Source organism: Dendrobates tinctorius, unplaced genomic scaffold (genome assembly GCF_039654945.1).
Source record: "Dendrobates tinctorius isolate UK_male_01 unplaced genomic scaffold, ASM3965494v1 ptg000017l, whole genome shotgun sequence".
NCBI classification, from domain to species: Eukaryota; Metazoa; Chordata; class Amphibia; order Anura; family Dendrobatidae; genus Dendrobates; species Dendrobates tinctorius.
Window position 1 is genome coordinate 17,497,358 of NW_027361685.1, and position 20,672 is coordinate 17,518,029.

Genomic DNA, 20,672 nt, shown 5'->3' on the forward strand with positions numbered 1-20,672 from the left:
GAGCTGTGTATCTAATCCTATCCTGTGTGATACTGACTGCTGAGCCGTGTATCTAATCCTATCCTGTGTGATACTGACTGCTGAGCCGTGTATCTAATCCTATCCTGTGTGATAGTGACTGCTGAGCTGTGTATCTAATCCTCTCCTGTGTGATACTGACTGCTGAGCCGTGTGTCTAATCCTATCCTGTGTGATACTGACTGCTGAGCTGTGTATCTAATCCAATCCTGCGTGATACTGACTGCTGAGCTGTGTATCTAATCCTATCCTGTGTGATACTGACTGCTGAGCCGTGTATCTAATCCTATCCTGTGTGATACTGACTGCTGAGCCGTGTATCTAATCCTATCCTGTGTGATACTGACTGCTGAGCTGTGTATCTAATCCAATCCTGCGTGATACTGACTGCTGAGCTGTGTATCTAATCATATCCTGTGTGATACTGACTGCTGAGCTGTGTATCTAATCCTATCCTGTGTGACACTGACTGCTGAGCCGTGTATCTAATCCTATCCTGTGTGATACTGACTGCTGAGCTGTGTATCTAATCCTGTCCTGTGTGATTCTGACTGCTGAGCTGTGTATCTAATCCTCTCCTGTGTGATACTGACTGCTGAGCTGTGTAACTAATCGTATCCTATGTGATACTGACTGATGAGCCGTGTATCTAATCCTATCCTGTGTGATACTGTCTGCTGAGTTGTGAATCTAATCCTATCCTGTGTGATACTGACTGCTGAGCCGTGTATCTAATCCTATCCTGTGTGATACTGACTGCTGAGCTGTGTATCTAATCCTATCCTGTGTGATACTGACTGCTCAGCCGTTTATCTAATCCTCTCCTGTGTGATACTGACTGCTGAGCCGTGTATCTAATCCTATCCTGTGTGATACTGACTGCTGAGCTGTGTATCTAATCCTCTCCTGTGTGATACTTACTGCTGAGCTGTGTATCTAATCCTATCCTTTGTGATACTGACTGCTGAGCCATGTGTCTAATCCTCTCCTGTGTGATACTGACTGCTGAGCTCTGTATCTAATCCTATCCTGTGTGATACTGACTGCTGAGCTGTGTATCTAATCCTATCCTGTGTTATACTGACTGCTGAGCTGTGTATCTAATCCTATCCTGTGTGATACTAACTGCTGAGCTGTGTATCTAATTGTATCCTATGTGATACTGACTGCTGAGCCGTGTGTCTAATCCTATCATGTGTGTTACTGACTGCTCAGCCGTGTATCTAATCCTCTCCTGTGTGATACTGACTGCTGAGCTGTGTATCTAATCGTATCCTATGTGATACTGACTGCTGAGCCATGTGTCTAATCCTATCATGTGTGTTACTGACTGCTCAGCCGTGTATCTAATCCTCTCCTGTATGATACTGACTGCTGAGCCGTGTATCTAATCCTATCCTGTGTGATACTGACTGCTGAGCTGTGTATCTAATCCTCTCCTGTGTGATACTGACTGCTGAGCCATGTATCTAATCCTATCCTGTGTGATACTGACTGCTGAGCTGTGTATCTAATCCTCTCCTGTGTGATACTGACTGCTGAGCCATGTATCTAATCTTATCCTGTGTGATACTGACTGCTGAGCCATGTATCTAATCCTCTCCTGTGTGATACTGCTGAGCCATGTATCTAATCCTGTCCTGTGTGATACTGACTGCTGAGCCGTGTATCTAATCCTATCCTTTGTGATACTGACTGCTGAGCTGTGTATCTATTCCTCTCCTGTGTGATACTGACTGCTGAGCTGTGTATCTAATCCTATCCTTTGTGATACTGACTGCTGAGCCGTGTATCTAATCCTATCCTGTGTGATACTGACTGCTGAACCATGTGTCTAATCCTATCCTGTGTGATACTGACTGCTGAGCTGCGTATCTAATCCTATCCTGTGTGATACTGTCTGCTGAGCCGTGTATCTAATCCTATCCTGTGTGATACTGTCTGCTGAGCCGTGTATCTAATCCTATCCTGTGTGATACTGACTGGTGAGCTGTGTATCTAATCCCATCCTGTGTGATACTGTCTGCTGAGCCATGTATCTAATCCTATCCTGTGTGATACTGACTGCTGAGCTGTGTATCTAATCCTATCCTGTGTGATACTGACTGCTGAGCTGCTTATCTAATCCTATCCTGTGTAATGCTGTCTGCTGAGCCGTGTATCTATTCCTATCCTGTGTGATACTGACTGCTGAGCTGTGTATCTAATCCTATCCTGTGTGATACTGACTGCTGCTGAGCCGTGTATCTATTCCTATCCTGTTTGATACTGACTGCTGACCTGTGTATCTAATCGTATCCTATGTGATACTGACTGTTGAGCCGTGTATCTAATCCTATCCTGTGTGATACTGACTGCTGAGCCGTGTATCTAATCCTATCCTGTGTGATACTGACTGCTGAGCCATGTATCTAATCCTCTCCTGTGTGATACTGACTGCTGAGCCATGTATCTAATCCTCTCCTGTGTGATACTGACTGCTGAGCCATGTGTCTAATCCTATCATGTGTGTTACTGACTGCTCAGCCGTGTATCTAATCCTCTCCTGTGTGATACTGACTGCTGAGCCGTGTATCTAATCCTATCCTGTGTGATACTGACTGCTGAGCTGTGTATGTAATCCTCTCCTGTGTGATACTTACTGTTGAGCTGTGTATCTAATCCTCTCCTTTGTGATACTGACTGCTGAGTCATGTGTCTAATCCTCTCCTGTGTGATACTGACTGCTGAGCTCTGTATCTAATCCTATCCTGTGTGATACTGACTGCTGAGCTGTGTATCTAATCCCATCCTGTGTTATACTGACTGCTGAGCTGTGTATCTAATCCTATCCTTTGTGATACTGACTGCTGAGCTGTGTATCTAATCGTATCCTATGTGATACTGACTGCTGAGCCCTGTGTCTAATCCTATCATGTGTGTTAGTGACTGCTCAGCCGTGTATCTAATCCTCTCCTGTGTGATACTGACTGCTGAGCTGCGTATCTAATCGTATCCTATGTGATACTGACTGCTGAGCCATGTGTCTAATCCTATCATGTGTGTTACTGACTGCTCAGCCGTGTATCTAATCCTCTCCTGTGTGATACTGACTGCTGAGCCGTGTATCTAATCCTATCCTGTGTGATACTGACTGCTGAGCTGTGTATCTAATCCTATCCTGTGTGATACTGTCTGCTGAGCGGTGTATCTAATCCTATCCTGTGTGATACTGACTGCTGAGCCATGTGTCTAATCCTCTCCTGTGTGATACTGACTGCTGAGCTCTGTATCTAATCCTATCCTGTGTGATACTGACTGCTGAGCTGTGTATCTAATCCTATCCTGTATGATACTGTCTGCTGAGCCGTGTGTCTAATCCTATCCTGTGTGATACTGACTGCTGAGCTGTGTATCTAATCCTATCCTGTGTGATACTGACTGCTGAGCTGTGTATCTAATCCTATCCTGTGTGATACTGACTGCTGAGATGTGTATCTAATCCCATCCTGTGTGATACTGACTGCTGAGCCATGTATCTAATCCTCTCCTGTGTGATACTGACTGCTGAGCCGTGTATCTAATCCTATCCTGTGTGATACTGACTGCTGAGCTGTGTATCTAATCCTCTCCTGTGTAATACTGACTGCTGAGCCGTGTATCTAATTCTATCCTTTGTGATACTGACTGCTGAGCCGTGTTTCTAATCCTATCCTGTGTGATACTGACTGCTGAGCTGTGTATCTAATCCTATCCTGTGTGATACTGACTGCTGAGCCGTGTATCTTATCCTATCCTGTGTGATAGTGACTGCTGAGCTGTGTATCTAATCCTATCCTGTGTGATACTGACTGCTGAGCTGTGTATCTAATCCTCTCCTGTGTGATACTGACTGCTGAGCCGTGTGTCTAATCCTATTCTGTGTGATACTGACTGCTGAGCTGTGTATCTAATCCTATTCTGTGTGATACTGACTGCTGAGCCGTGTATCTAATCCTATCCTGTGTGATACTGACTGCTGAGCCGTGTATCTAATCCTATCCTGTGTGATAGTGACTGCTGAGCTGTGTATCTAATCCTCCCCTGTGTGATACTGACTGCTGAGCCGTGTGTCTAATCCTATCCTGTGTGATACTGACTGCTGAGCCTTGTATCTAATCCTATCCTGTGTGATACTGACTGCTGAGCTGTGTATCTAATCCTCTCCTGTGTGATACTGACTGCTGAGCTCTGTATCTAATCCTCTCCTGTGTGATACTGACTGCTGAGCTGTGTATCTAATCCTCTCCTGTGTGATACTGACTGCTGAGCTGTGTGTCTAATCCTATCCTGTGTGATACTGACTGCTGAGCTGTGTATCTAATCCTATCCTATGTGATACTGACAGCTGAGCCGTGTATCTAATCCTATCCTGTGTGATACTGACTGCTGAGCCGTGTATCTAATCCTATCCTGTGTGATAGTGACTGCTGAGCTGTGTATCTAATCCTATCCTGAGTGATACTGACTGCTGAGCCGTGTATCTAATCCTATCCTGTGTGATACTGACTGCTGAGCTGTGTATCTAATCCTCTCCTGTGTGATACTGACTGCTGAGCCGTGTATCTAATCCTATCCTGTGTGATACTGACTGCTGAGCTGTGTATCTAATCCTCTCCTGTGTGATACTGTCTGCTGAGCTGTGTATCTTATCCTCTCCTGTGTGATACTGTCTGCTGAGCGGTGTATCTATTCCTATCCTGTGTGATACTGACTGCTCAGCCGTGTATCTATTCCTATCCTGTATGATACTGACTGCTGAACCGTGTATCTAATCCTATCCTGTGTGATACTGACTGCTGAGCCGTGTGTCTAATCCTATCCTGTGTGATACTGACTGCTCAGCTGTGTATCTAATCCTATCCTGTATGATACTGTCTGCTGAGCCGTGTGTCTAATCCTATCCTGTGTGATACTGACTTCTGATCAGTGTATCTAATCCTATCCTGTGTGATACTGACTGCTGAGATGTGTATCTAATCCCATCCTGTGTGATACTGACTGCTGAGCCATGTATCTAATCCTCTCCTGTGTGATACTGTCTGCTGAGCCGTGTGTCTAATCCTATCCTGTGTGATACTGTCTGCTGAGCTGTGTATCTAATCCCATCCTGTGTGACACTGTCTGCTGAGCCATGTATCTAACCCTATCCTGTGTGATACTGACTGCTGAGCTGTGTATCTAATCCTCTCCTGTGTGATAGTGACTGCTGAGCTGTGTATCTAATCCTCTCCTGTGTGATACTGACTGCTGAGCCGTGTGTCTAATCCTATCCTGTGTGATACTGACTGCTGAGCTGTGTATCTAATCCTATCCTGTGTGATACTGACTGCTGAGCCGTGTATCTAATCCTATCCTGTGTGATACTGACTGCTGAGCCGTATATCTAATCCTATCCTGTGTGATAGTGACTGCTGATCTGTGTATCTAATCCTGTCCTGTGTGATACTGACTGCTGAGCCGTGTATCTAATCCTATCCTGTGTGATACTGACTGCTGAGCTGTGTATCTAATCCTCTCCTGTGTGATACTGTCTGCTGAGCCGTGTATCTATTCCTATCCTGTGTGATACTGACTGCTCAGCCGTGTATCTATTCCCATCCTGTATGATACTGACTGCTGAGCCGTGTATCTAATCCTATCCTGTGTGATACTGACTGCTGAGCCATGTGTCTAATCATATGCTGTGTGATACTGACTGCTCAGCTGTGTATCTAATCCTATCCTGTGTGATACTGACTGCTGAGCTGTGTATCTAATCCTATCCTGTGTGATACTGACTGCTGAGCTGTGTATCTAATCCTATCCTGTGTGATACTGACTGCTGAGCTGTGTATCTAATCCTCTCCTGTGTGATACTGACTGCTGAGCCGTGTATCTAATCCTCTCCTGTGTGATACTGACTGCTGAGCCGTGTATCTAATCCTCTCCTGTGTGATACTGACTGCTGAGCCGTGTATCTAATCCTATCCTGTGTGATACTGTCTGCTGAGTCGTGTATCTAATCCTCTCCTGTGTGATACTGACTGCTGAGCTGTGTATCTAATCCTATCCTGTATGATACTGACTGCTGAGCTGTGTATCTAATCCTCTCCTGTGTGATACTGACTGCTGAGCCATGTATCTAATCCTCTCCTGTGTGATACTGACTGCTGAGCCGTGTATCTAATCCTCTCCTGTGTGATACTGACTGCTGAGCCGTGTATATAATCCTATCCTGTGTGATACCGTCTGCTGAGTCATGTATCTAATCCTATCCTGTGTGATACTGACTGCTGAGCTGTGTATCTAATCCTATCCTGTGTGATACTGACTGCTGAGCTGGGTATCTAATCCTCTCCTGTGAGATACTGACTGCTGAGCCGTGTATCTAATCCTCTCCTGTGTGATACTGACTGCTGAGCCGTGTGTCTAATCCTATCCTGTGTGATACTGACTGCTGAGCTGTGTATCTAATCCTCTCCTGTGTGATAGTGACTGCTGAGCTGGGTATCTAATCCTCTCCTGTGAGATACTGACTGCTGAGCCGTGTATCTAATCCTATCCTGTGTGATACTGACTGCTGAGCCGTGCATCTAATCCTATCCTGTGTGATACTGACTGCTGAGCCGTGCATCTAATCCTATCCTGTGTGATACTGACTTCTGAGCCATGTATCTAATCCTTTCCTGTGTGATACTGCCTGCTGAGCCGTGTATTTAATCCTATCCTGTGTGATACTGACTGCTGAGCCGTGTATCTAATCCTATCCTGTGTGATACTGACTGCTGAGCCGTGTATCTAATCCTATCCTGTGTGATACTGACTGCTGAGCTGTGTATCTAATCCTTTCCTGTGTGATACTGCCTGCTGAGCCGTGTATTTAATCCTATCCTGTGTGATACTGACTGCTGAGCCGTGTATCTAATCCTATCCTGTGTGATACTGACTGCTGAGCCGTGTATCTAATCCTATCCTGTGTGATACTGCCTGCTGAGCAGTGTATCTAATCCTATCCTGTGTGATACTGACTGCTGAGCCGTGCATCTAATCCTATCCTGTGTGATACTGACTGCTCAGCTGTGCATCTAATCCTATCCTGTGTGATACTGACTACTCAGCTGTGTATCTAATCCTATCCTGTGTGATACTGACTGCTGAGCTGTGTATCTAATCCTATCCTGTGTAATACTGACTGCTGAGCTGCGTATCTAATCGTATCCTATGTGATACTGACTGCTGAGCCATGTGTCTAATCCTCTCCTGTGTGATACTGACTGCTGAGCTCTGTATCTAATCCTATCCTGTGTGATACTGACTGCTGAGCTGTGTATCTAATCCTATCCTGTATGATACTGTCTGCTGAGCCGTGTGTCTAATCCTATCCTGTGTGATACTGACTGCTGAGCCGTGTGTCTAATCCTCTCCTGTGTGATACTGACTGCTGAGCCGTGTATCTAATCCTATCCTGTGTGATACTGACTGCTGAGCTGTGTATCTAATCCTCTCCTGTGTAATACTGACTGCTGAGCCGTGTATCTAATTCTATCCTTTGTGATACTGACTGCTGAGCCGTGTGTCTAATCCTATCCTGTGTGATACTGACTGCTGAGCTGTGTATCTAATCCTATCCTGTGTGATACTGACTGCTGAGCCGTGTATCTTATCCTATCCTGTGTGATAGTGACTGCTGAGCTGTGTATCTAATCCTATCCTGTGTGATACTGACTGCTGAGCTGTGTATCTAATCCTCTCCTGTGTGATACTGACTGCTGAGCCGTGTGTCTAATCCTATCCTGTGTGATACTGACTGCTGAGCTGTGTATCTAATCCTATTCTGTGTGATACTGACTGCTGAGCCGTGTATCTAATCCTATCCTGTGTGATACTGACTGCTGAGCCGTGTATCTAATCCTATCCTGTGTGATAGTGACTGCTGAGCTGTGTATCTAATCCTCCCCTGTGTGATACTGACTGCTGAGCCGTGTGTCTAATCCTATCCTGTGTGATACTGACTGCTGAGCCTTGTATCTAATCCTATCCTGTGTGATACTGACTGCTGAGCTGTGTATCTAATCCTCTCCTGTGTGATACTGACTGCTGAGCTCTGTATCTAATCCTCTCCTGTGTGATACTGACTGCTGAGCCGTGTGTCTAATCCTATTCTGTGTGATACTGACTGCTGAGCTGTGTATCTAATCCTATTCTGTGTGATACTGACTGCTGAGCCGTGTATCTAATCCTATCCTGTGTGATACTGACTGCTGAGCCGTGTATCTAATCCTATCCTGTGTGATAGTGACTGCTGAGCTGTGTATCTAATCCTCCCCTGTGTGATACTGACTGCTGAGCCGTGTGTCTAATCCTATCCTGTGTGATACTGACTGCTGAGCCTTGTATCTAATCCTATCCTGTGTGATACTGACTGCTGAGCTGTGTATCTAATCCTCTCCTGTGTGATACTGACTGCTGAGCTCTGTATCTAATCCTCTCCTGTGTGATACTGACTGCTGAGCTGTGTATCTAATCCTCTCCTGTGTGATACTGACTGCTGAGCCGTGTGTCTAATCCTATCCTGTGTGATACTGACTGCTGAGCTGTGTATCTAATCCTATCCTATGTGATACTGACTGCTGAGCCGTGTATCTAATCCTATCCTGTGTGATACTGACTGCTGAGCCGTGTATCTAATCCTATCCTGTGTGATAGTGACTGCTGAGCTGTGTAGCTAATCCTATCCTGAGTGATACTGACTGCTGAGCCGTGTATCTAATCCTATCCTGTGTGATAGTGACTGCTGAGCTGTGTATCTAATCCTCCCCTGTGTGATACTGACTGCTGAGCAGTGTGTCTAATCCTATCCTGTGTGATACTGACTGCTGAGCCTTGTATCTAATCCTATCCTGTGTGATACTGACTGCTGAGCTGTGTATCTAATCCTCTCATGTGTGATACTGACTGCTGAGCTCTGTATCTAATCCTCTCCTGTGTGATACTGACTGCTGAGCTGTGTATCTAATCCTCTCCTGTGTGATGCTGACTGCTGAGCCGTGTGTCTAATCCTATCTTGTGTGATACTGACTGCTGAGCTGTGTATCTAATCCTATCCTATGTGATACTGACTGCTGAGCCGTGTATCTAATCCTATCCTGTGTGATACTGACTGCTGAGCCGTGTATCTAATCCTATCCTGTGTGATAGTGACTGCTGAGCTGTGTATCTAATCCTATCCTGAGTGATACTGACTGCTGAGCCGTTTATCTAATCCTATCCTGTGTGATACTGACTGCTGAGCTGTGTATCTAATCCTCTCCTGTGTGATACTGACTGCTGAGCCGTGTGTCTAATCCTATTCTGTGTGATACTGACTGCTGAGCTGTGTATCTAATCCTATTCTGTGTGATACTGACTGCTGAGCCGTGTATCTAATCCTATCCTATGTGATACTGACTGCTGAGCCGTGTATCTAATCCTATACTGTGTGATAGTGACTGCTGAGCTGTGTATCTAATCCTCCCCTGTGTGATACTGACTGCTGAGCCGTGTGTCTAATCCTATCCTGTGTGATACTGACTGCTGAGCCTTGTATCTAATCCTATCCTGTGTGATACTGACTGCTGAGCTGTGTATCTAATCCTCTCCTGTGTGATACTGACTGCTGAGCTCTGTATCTAATCCTCTCCTGTGTGATACTGACTGCTGAGCTGTGTATCTAATCCTCTCCTGTGTGATACTGACTGCTGAGCCGTGTGTCTAATCCTATCCTGTGTGATACTGACTGCTGAGCTGTGTATCTAATCCTATCCTATGTGATACTGACTGCTGAGCCGTGTATCTAATCCTATCCTGTGTGATACTGACTGCTGAGCCGTGTATCTAATCCTATCCTGTGTGATAGTGACTGCTGAGCTGTGTATCTAATCCTATCCTGAGTGATACTGACTGCTGAGCCGTGTATCTAATCCTATCCTGTGTGATAGTGACTGCTGAGCTGTGTATCTAATCCTCCCCTGTGTGATACTGACTGCTGAGCCGTGTGTCTAATCCTATCCTGTGTGATACTGACTGCTGAGCCTTGTATCTAATCCTATCCTGTGTGATACTGACTGCTGAGCTGTGTATCTAATCCTCTCATGTGTGATACTGACTGCTGAGCTCTGTATCTAATCCTCTCCTGTGTGATACTGACTGCTGAGCTGTGTATCTAATCCTCTCCTGTGTGATACTGACTGCTGAGCCGTGTGTCTAATCCTATCCTGTGTGATACTGACTGCTGAGCTGTGTATCTAATCCTATCCTATGTGATACTGACTGCTGAGCCGTGTATCTAATCCTATCCTGTGTGATACTGACTGCTGAGCCGTGTATCTAATCCTATCCTGTGTGATACTGACTGCTGAGCTGTGTATCTAATCCTTTCCTGTGTGATACTGTCTGCTGAGCCGTGTATCTATTCCTATCCTGTGTGATACTGACTGCTGAGCCGTGTATCTAATCCTATCCTGTGTGATACTGACTGCTGAGCCGTGTGTCTAATCCTATCCTGTGTGATACTGACTGCTCAGCAGTGTATCTATTCCTATCCTGTATGATACTGACTGCTGAACCGTGTATCTAATCCTATCCTGTGTAATACTGACTGCTGAGCCGTGTGTCTAATCCTATCCTGTGTGATACTGACTGCTCAGCTGTGTATCTAATCCTATCCTGTATGATACTGTCTGCTGAGCCGTGTGTCTAATCCTATCCTGTGTGATACTGACTGCTGATCTGTGTATCTAATCCTATCCTGTGTGATACTGACTGCTGAGATGTGTATCTAATCCCATCCTGTGTGATACTGACTGCTGAGCCATGTATCTAATCCTCTCCTGTGTGATACTGTCTGCTGAGCCATGTGTCTAATCCTATCCTGTGTGATACTGTCTGCTGAGCTGTGTATCTAATCCCATCCTGTGTGATACTGTCTGCTGAGCCGTGTATCTAACCCTATCCTGTGTGATACTGACTGCTGAGCTGTGTATCTAATCCTCTCCTGTGTGATAGTGACTGCTGAGCTGTGTATCTAATCCTCTCCTGTGTGATACTGACTGCTGAGCCGTGTGTCTAATCCTATCCTGTGTGATACTGTCTGCTGAGCTGTGTATCTAATCCTATCCTGTGTGATACTGACTGCTGAGCTGTGTATCTAATCCTATCCTATGTGATACTGACTGCTGAGCCGTGTATCTAATCCTATCCTGTGTGATACTGACTGCTGAGCCGTGTATCTAATCCTATCCTGTGTGATAGTGACTGCTGAGCTGTGTATCTAATCCTATCTTGAGTGATACTGACTGCTGAGCCGTGTATCTAATCCTATCCTGTGTGATACTGACTGCTGAGCTGTGTATCTAATCCTCTCCTGTGTGATACTGTCTGCTGAGCTGTGTATCTAATCGTATCCTATGTGATACTGACTGCTGAGCCGAGTATCTAATCCTATCCTGTGTGATACTGACTGCTGAGCCGTGTATCTAATCCTATCCTGTGTGATACTGACTGCTGAGCTGTGTATCTAATCCAATCCTGCGTGATACTGACTGCTGAGCTGTGTATCTAATCATATCCTGTGTGATACTGACTGCTGAGCTGTGTATCTAATCATATCCTGTGTGATACTGACTGCTGAGCCGTGTATCTAATCCTATCCTGTTTGATACTGACTGCTGAGCTGTGTATCTATTCCAATCCTGCGTGATACTGACTGCTGAGCTGTGTATCTAATCATATCCTGTTTGATACTGACTGCTGAGCTGTGTATCTAATCATATCCTGTGTGATACTGACTGCTGAGCCGTGTATCTAATCCTATCCTGTGTGATACTGACTGCTGAGCCGTGTATCTAATCCTATCCTGTGTGATACTGACTTCTGAGCTGTGTATCTAATCCAATCCTGCGTGATACTGACTGCTGAGCTGTGTATCTAATCATATCCTGTGTGATACTGACTGCTGAGCTGTGTATCTAATCCTATCCTGTGTGACACTGACTGCTGAGCCGTATATCTAATCCTATCCTGTGTGATACTGACTGCTGAGCTGTGTATCTAATCCTGTCCTGTGTGATACTGACTGTTGAGCTCTGTATCTAATCCTCTCCTGTGTGATACTGACTGCTGAGCTGTGTAACTAATCGTATCCTATGTGATACTGACTGCTGAGCCGTGTATCTAATCCTATCCTGTGTGATACTGTCTGCTGAGTTGTGAATCTAATCCTATCCTGTGTGATACTGACTGCTGAGCCGTGTATCTAATCCTATCCTGTGTGATACTGACTGCTGAGCCGTGTATCTAATCCTATCCTGTGTGATACTGACTGCTCAGCCGTTTATCTAATCCTCTCCTGTGTGATACTGACTGCTGAGCCGTGTATCTAATCCTATCCTGTGTGATACTGACTGCTGAGCTGTGTATCTAATCCTCTCCTGTGTGATACTTACTTCTGAGCTGTGTATCTAATCCTATCCTTTGTGATACTGACTGCTGAGCCATGTGTCTAATCCTCTCCTGTGTGATACTGACTGCTGAGCTCTGTATCTAATACTATCCTGTGTGATACTGACTGCTGAGCTGTGTATCTAATCCTATCCTGTGTTATACTGACTGCTGAGCTGTGTATCTATTCCTATCCTGTGTGATACTGACTGCTGAGCTGTGTATCTAACCGTATCCTATGTGATACTGACTGCTGAGCCATGTGTCTAATCCTATCATGTGTGTTACTGACTGCTCAGCCGTGTATCTAATCCTCTCCTGTGTGATACTGACTGCTGAGCTGTGTATCTAATCGTATCCTATGTGATACTGACTGCTGAGCCATGTGTCTAATCCTATCATGTGTGTTACTGACTGCTCAGCCGTGTATCTAATCCTCTCCTGTGTGATACTGACTGCTGAGCCGTGTATCTAATCCTATCCTGTGTGATACTGACTGCTGAGCTGTGTATCTAATCCTCTCCTGTGTGATACTGACTGCTGAGCCATGTATCTAATCCTATCCTGTGTGATACTGACTGCTGAGCTGTGTATCTAATCCTCTCCTGTGTGATACTGACTGCTGAGCCATGTATCTAATCCTATCCTGTGTGATACTGACAGCTGAGCCATGTATCTAATCCTCTCCTGTGTGATACTGCTGAGCCATGTATCTAATCCTGTCCTGTGTGATACTGACTGCTGAGCCGTGTATCTAATCCTATCCTGTGTGATACTGACTGCTGAGCTGTGTATCTAATCCTCTCCTGTGTGATACTGACTGCTGAGCCGTGTATCTACTCCTATCCTTTGTGATACTGACTACTGAGCCGTGTATCTAATCCTATCCTGTGTGATACTGACTGCTGAACCATGTATCTAATCCTATCCTGTGTGATACTGACTGCTGAGCTGCGTATCTAATCCTATCCTGTGTGATACTGTCTGCTGAGCCGTGTATCTAATCCTATCCTGTGTGATACTGTCTGCTGAGCCGTGTATCTAATCCTATCCTGTGTGATACTGACTGCTGAGCTGTGTATCTAATCCCATCCTGTGTGATACTGTCTGCTGAGCCATGTATCTAATCCTATCCTGTGTGATACTGACTGCTGAGCTGTGTATCTAATCCTATCCTGTGTGATACTGACTGCTGAGCTGCGTATCTAATCCTATCCTGTGTAATGTTGTCTGCTGAGCCGTGTATCTATTCCTATCCTGTGTGATACTGACTGCTGAGCTGTGTATCTAATCCTATCCTGTGTGATACTGACTGCTGAGCCGTGTATCTATTCCTATCCTGTTTGATACTGACTGCTGACCTGTGTATCTAATCGTATCCTATGTGATACTGACTGCTGAGCCGTGTATCTAATCCTATCCTGTGTGATCCTGACTGCTGAGCCGTGTATCTAATCCTATCCTGTGTGATACTGACTGCTGAGCCATGTATCTAATCCTCTCCTGTGTGATACTGACTGCTGAGCCATGTATCTAATCCTCTCCTGTGTGATACTGACTGCTGAGCCATGTGTCTAATCCTATCCTGTGTGATACTGACTGCTGAGCTGTGTATCTAATCCAATCCTGCGTGATACTGACTGCTGAGCTGTGTATCTAATCATATCCTGTGTGATACTGACTGCTGAGCCGTGTATCTAATCCTATCCTGTGTGATACTGACTGCTGAGCCGTGTATCTAATCCTATCCTGTGTGATACTGACTGCTGAGCTGTGTATCTAATCCAATCCTGCGTGATACTGACTGCTGAGCTGTGTATCTAATCATATCCTGTGTGATACTGACTGCTGAGCTGTGTATCTAATCCTATCCTGTGTGACACTGACTGCTGAGCCGTGTATCTAATCCTATCCTGTGTGATACTGACTGCTGAGCTGTGTATCTAATCCTGTCCTGTGTGATTCTGACTGCTGAGCTGTGTATCTAATCCTCTCCTGTGTGATACTGACTGCTGAGCTGTGTAACTAATCGTATCCTATGTGATACTGACTGATGAGCCGTGTATCTAATCCTATCCTGTGTGATACTGTCTGCTGAGTTGTGAATCTAATCCTATCCTGTGTGATACTGACTGCTGAGCCGTGTATCTAATCCTATCCTGTGTGATACTGACTGCTGAGCTGTGTATCTAATCCTATCCTGTGTGATACTGACTGCTCAGCCGTTTATCTAATCCTCTCCTGTGTGATACTGACTGCTGAGCCGTGTATCTAATCCTATCCTGTGTGATACTGACTGCTGAGCTGTGTATCTAATCCTCTCCTGTGTGATACTTACTGCTGAGCTGTGTATCTAATCCTATCCTTTGTGATACTGACTGCTGAGCCATGTGTCTAATCCTCTCCTGTGTGATACTGACTGCTGAGCTCTGTATCTAATCCTATCCTGTGTGATACTGACTGCTGAGCTGTGTATCTAATCCTATCCTGTGTTATACTGACTGCTGAGCTGTGTATCTAATCCTATCCTGTGTGATACTAACTGCTGAGCTGTGTATCTAATTGTATCCTATGTGATACTGACTGCTGAGCCGTGTGTCTAATCCTATCATGTGTGTTACTGACTGCTCAGCCGTGTATCTAATCCTCTCCTGTGTGATACTGACTGCTGAGCTGTGTATCTAATCGTATCCTATGTGATACTGACTGCTGAGCCATGTGTCTAATCCTATCATGTGTGTTACTGACTGCTCAGCCGTGTATCTAATCCTCTCCTGTGTGATACTGACTGCTGAGCCGTGTATCTAATCCTATCCTGTGTGATACTGACTGCTGAGCTGTGTATCTAATCCTCTCCTGTGTGATACTGACTGCTGAGCCATGTATCTAATCCTATCCTGTGTGATACTGACTGCTGAGCTGTGTATCTAATCCTCTCCTGTGTGATACTGACTGCTGAGCCATGTATCTAATCTTATCCTGTGTGATACTGACTGCTGAGCCATGTATCTAATCCTCTCCTGTGTGATACTGCTGAGCCATGTATCTAATCCTGTCCTGTGTGATACTGACTGCTGAGCCGTGTATCTAATCCTATCCTTTGTGATACTGACTGCTGAGCTGTGTATCTATTCCTCTCCTGTGTGATACTGACTGCTGAGCTGTGTATCTAATCCTATCCTTTGTGATACTGACTGCTGAGCCGTGTATCTAATCCTATCCTGTGTGATACTGACTGCTGAACCATGTGTCTAATCCTATCCTGTGTGATACTGACTGCTGAGCTGCGTATCTAATCCTATCCTGTGTGATACTGTCTGCTGAGCCGTGTATCTAATCCTATCCTGTGTGATACTGTCTGCTGAGCCGTGTATCTAATCCTATCCTGTGTGATACTGACTGCTGAGCTGCTTATCTAATCCTATCCTGTGTAATGCTGTCTGCTGAGCCGTGTATCTATTCCTATCCTGTGTGATACTGACTGCTGAGCTGTGTATCTAATCCTATCCTGTGTGATACTGACTGCTGCTGAGCCGTGTATCTATTCCTATCCTGTTTGATACTGACTGCTGACCTGTGTATCTAATCGTATCCTATGTGATACTGACTGTTGAGCCGTGTATCTAATCCTATCCTGTGTGATACTGACTGCTGAGCCGTGTATCTAATCCTATCCTGTGTGATACTGACTGCTGAGCCATGTATCTAATCCTCTCCTGTGTGATACTGACTGCTGAGCCATGTATCTAATCCTCTCCTGTGTGATACTGACTGCTGAGCCATGTGTCTAATCCTATCATGTGTGTTACTGACTGCTCAGCCGTGTATCTAATCCTCTCCTGTGTGATACTGACTGCTGAGCCGTGTATCTAATCCTATCCTGTGTGATACTGACTGCTGAGCTGTGTATGTAATCCTCTCCTGTGTGATACTTACTGTTGAGCTGTGTATCTAATCCTCTCCTTTGTGATACTGACTGCTGAGTCATGTGTCTAATCCTCTCCTGTGTGATACTGACTGCTGAGCTCTGTATCTAATCCTATCCTGTGTGATACTGACTGCTGAGCTGTGTATCTAATCCCATCCTGTGTTATACTGACTGCTGAGCTGTGTATCTAATCCTATCCTTTGTGATACTGACTGCTGAGCTGTGTATCTAATCGTATCCTATGTGATACTGACTGCTGAGCCCTGTGTCTAATCCTATCATGTGTGTTAGTGACTGCTCAGCCGTGTATCTAATCCTCTCCTGTGTGATACTGACTGCTGAGCTGCGTATCTAATCGTATCCTATGTGATACTGACTGCTGAGCCATGTGTCTAATCCTATCATGTGTGTTACTGACTGCTCAGCCGTGTATCTAATCCTCTCCTGTGTGATACTGACTGCTGAGCCGTGTATCTAATCCTATCCTGTGTGATACTGACTGCTGAGCTGTGTATCTAATCCTATCCTGTGTGATACTGTCTGCTGAGCGGTGTATCTAATCCTATCCTGTGTGATACTGACTGCTGAGCCATGTGTCTAATCCTTTCCTGTGTGATACTGACTGCTGAGCTCTGTATCTAATCCTATCCTGTGTGATACTGACTGCTGAGCTGTGTATCTAATCCTATCCTGTATGATACTGTCTGCTGAGCCGTGTGTCTAATCCTATCCTGTGTGATACTGACTGCTGAGCTGTGTATCTAATCCTATCCTGTGTGATACTGACTGCTGAGCTGTGTATCTAATCCTATCCTGTGTGATACTGACTGCTGAGATGTGTATCTAATCCCATCCTGTGTGATACTGACTGCTGAGCCATGTATCTAATCCTCTCCTGTGTGATACTGACTGCTGAGCCGTGTATCTAATCCTATCCTGTGTGATACTGACTGCTGAGCTGTGTATCTAATCCTCTCCTGTGTAATACTGACTGCTGAGCCGTGTATCTAATTCTATCCTTTGTGATACTGACTGCTGAGCCGTGTTTCTAATCCTATCCTGTGTGATACTGACTGCTGAGCTGTGTATCTAATCCTATCCTGTGTGATACTGACTGCTGAGCCGTGTATCTTATCCTATCCTGTGTGATAGTGACTGCTGAGCTGTGTATCTAATCCTATCCTGTGTGATACTGACTGCTGAGCTGTGTATCTAATCCTCTCCTGTGTGATACTGACTGCTGAGCCGTGTGTCTAATCCTATTCTGTGTGATACTGACTGCTGAGCTGTGTATCTAATCCTATTCTGTGTGATACTGACTGCTGAGCCGTGTATCTAATCCTATCCTGTGTGATACTGACTGCTGAGCCGTGTATCTAATCCTATCCTGTGTGATAGTGACTGCTGAGCTGTGTATCTAATCCTCCCCTGTGTGATACTGACTGCTGAGCCGTGTGTCTAATCCTATCCTGTGTGATACTGACTGCTGAGCCTTGTATCTAATCCTATCCTGTGTGATACTGACTGCTGAGCTGTGTATCTAATCCTCTCCTGTGTGATACTGACTGCTGAGCTCTGTATCTAATCCTCTCCTGTGTGATACTGACTGCTGAGCTGTGTATCTAATCCTCTCCTGTGTGATACTGACTGCTGAGCCGTGTGTCTAATCCTATCCTGTGTGATACTGACTGCTGAGCTGTGTATCTAATCCTATCCTATGTGATACTGACAGCTGAGCCGTGTATCTAATCCTATCCTGTGTGATACTGACTGCTGAGCCGTGTATCTAATCCTATCCTGTGTGATAGTGACTGCTGAGCTGTGTATCTAATCCTATCCTGAGTGATACTGACTGCTGAGCCGTGTATCTAATCCTATCCTGTGTGATACTGACTGCTGAGCTGTGTATCTAATCCTCTCCTGTGTGATACTGACTGCTGAGCCGTGTATCTAATCCTATCCTGTGTGATACTGACTGCTGAGCTGTGTATCTAATCCTCTCCTGTGTGATACTGTCTGCTGAGCTGTGTATCTTATCCTCTCCTGTGTGATACTGTCTGCTGAGCCGTGTATCTATTCCTATCCTGTGTGATACTGACTGCTCAGCCGTGTATCTATTCCTATCCTGTATGATACTGACTGCTGAACCGTGTATCTAATCCTATCCTGTGTGATACTGACTGCTGAGCCGTGTGTCTAATCCTATCCTGTGTGATACTGACTGCTCAGCTGTGTATCTAATCCTATCCTGTATGATACTGTCTGCTGAGCCGTGTGTCTAATCCTATCCTGTGTGATACTGACTGCTGATCTGTGTATCTAATCCTATCCTGTGTGATACTGACTGCTGAGATGTGTATCTAATCCCATCCTGTGTGATACTGACTGCTGAGCCATGTATCTAATCCTCTCCTGTGTGATACTGTCTGCTGAGCCGTGTGTCTAATCCTATCCTGTGTGATACTGTCTGCTGAGCTGTGTATCTAATCCCATCCTGTGTGACACTGTCTGCTGAGCCATGTATCTAACCCTATCCTGTGTGATACTGACTGCTGAGCTGTGTATCTAATCCTCTCCTGTGTGATAGTGACTGCTGAGCTGTGTATCTAATCCTCTCCTGTGTGATACTGACTGCTGAGCCGTGTGTCTAATCCTATCCTGTGTGATACTGACTGCTGAGCTGTGTATCTAATCCTATCCTGTGTGATACTGACTGCTGAGCCGTGTATCTAATCCTATCCTGTGTGATACTGACTGCTGAGCCGTATATCTAATCCTATCCTGTGTGATAGTGACTGCTGATCTGTGTATCTAATCCTGTCCTGTGTGATACTGACTGCTGAGCCGTGTATCTAATCCTATCCTGTGTGATACTGACTGCTGAGCTGTGTATCTAATCCTCTCCTGTGTGATACTGTCTGCTGAGCCGTGTATCTATTCCTATCCTGTGTGATACTGACTGCTCAGCCGTGTATCTATTCCCATCCTGTATGATACTGACTGCTGAGCCGTGTATCTAATCCTATCCTGTGTGATACTGACTGCTGAGCCATGTGTCTAATCATATGCTGTGTGATACTGACTGCTCAGCTGTGTATCTAATCCTATCCTGTGTGATACTGACTGCTGAGCTGTGTATCTAATCCTATCCTGTGTGATACTGACTGCTGAGCTGTGTATCTAATCCTATCCTGTGTGATACTGACTGCTGAGCTGTGTATCTAATCATCTCCTGTGTGATACTGACTGCTGAGCCGTGTATCTAATCCTCTCCTGTGTGATACTGACTGCTGAGCCGTGTATCTAATCCTCTCCTGTGTGATACTGACTGCTGAGCCGTGTATCTAATCCTATCCTGTGTGATACTGTCTGCTGAGTCGTGTATCTAATCCTCTCCTGTGTGATACTGACTGCTGAGCTGTGTATCTAATCCTATCCTGTATGATACTGACTGCTGAGCTGTGTATCTAATCCTCTCCTGTGTGATACTGACTGCTGAGCCATGTATCTAATCCTCTCCTGTGTGATACTGACTGCTGAGCCGTGTATCTAATCCTCTCCTGTGTGATACTGACTGCTGAGCCGTGTATATAATCCTATCCTGTGTGATACCGTCTGCTGAGTCATGTATCTAATCCTATCCTGTGTGATACTGACTGCTGAGCTGTGTATCTAATCCTATCCTGTGTGATACTGACTGCTGAGCTGGGTATCTAATCCTCTCCTGTGAGATACTGACTGCTGAGCCGTGTATCTAATCCTCTCCTGTGTGATACTGACTGCTGAGCCGTGTGTCTAATCCTATCCTGTGTGATACTGACTGCTGAGCTGTGTATCTAATCCTCTCCTGTGTGATAGTGACTGCTGAGCTGGGTATCTAATCCTCTCCTGTGAGATACTGACTGCTGAGCCGTGTATCTAATCCTATCCTGTGTGATACTGACTGCTGAGCCGTGCATCTAATCCTATCCTGTGTGATACTGACTGCTGAGCCGTGCATCTAATCCTATCCTGTGTGATACTGACTTCTGAGCCATGTATCTAATCCTTTCCTGTGTGATACTGCCTGCTGAGCCGTGTATTTAATCCTATCCTGTGTGATACTGACTGCTGAGCCGTGTATCTAATCCTATCCTGTGTGATACTGACTGCTGAGCCGTGTATCTAATCCTATCCTGTGTGATACTGACTGCTGAGCTGTGTATCTAATCCTTTCCTGTGTGATACTGCCTGCTGAGCCGTGTATTTA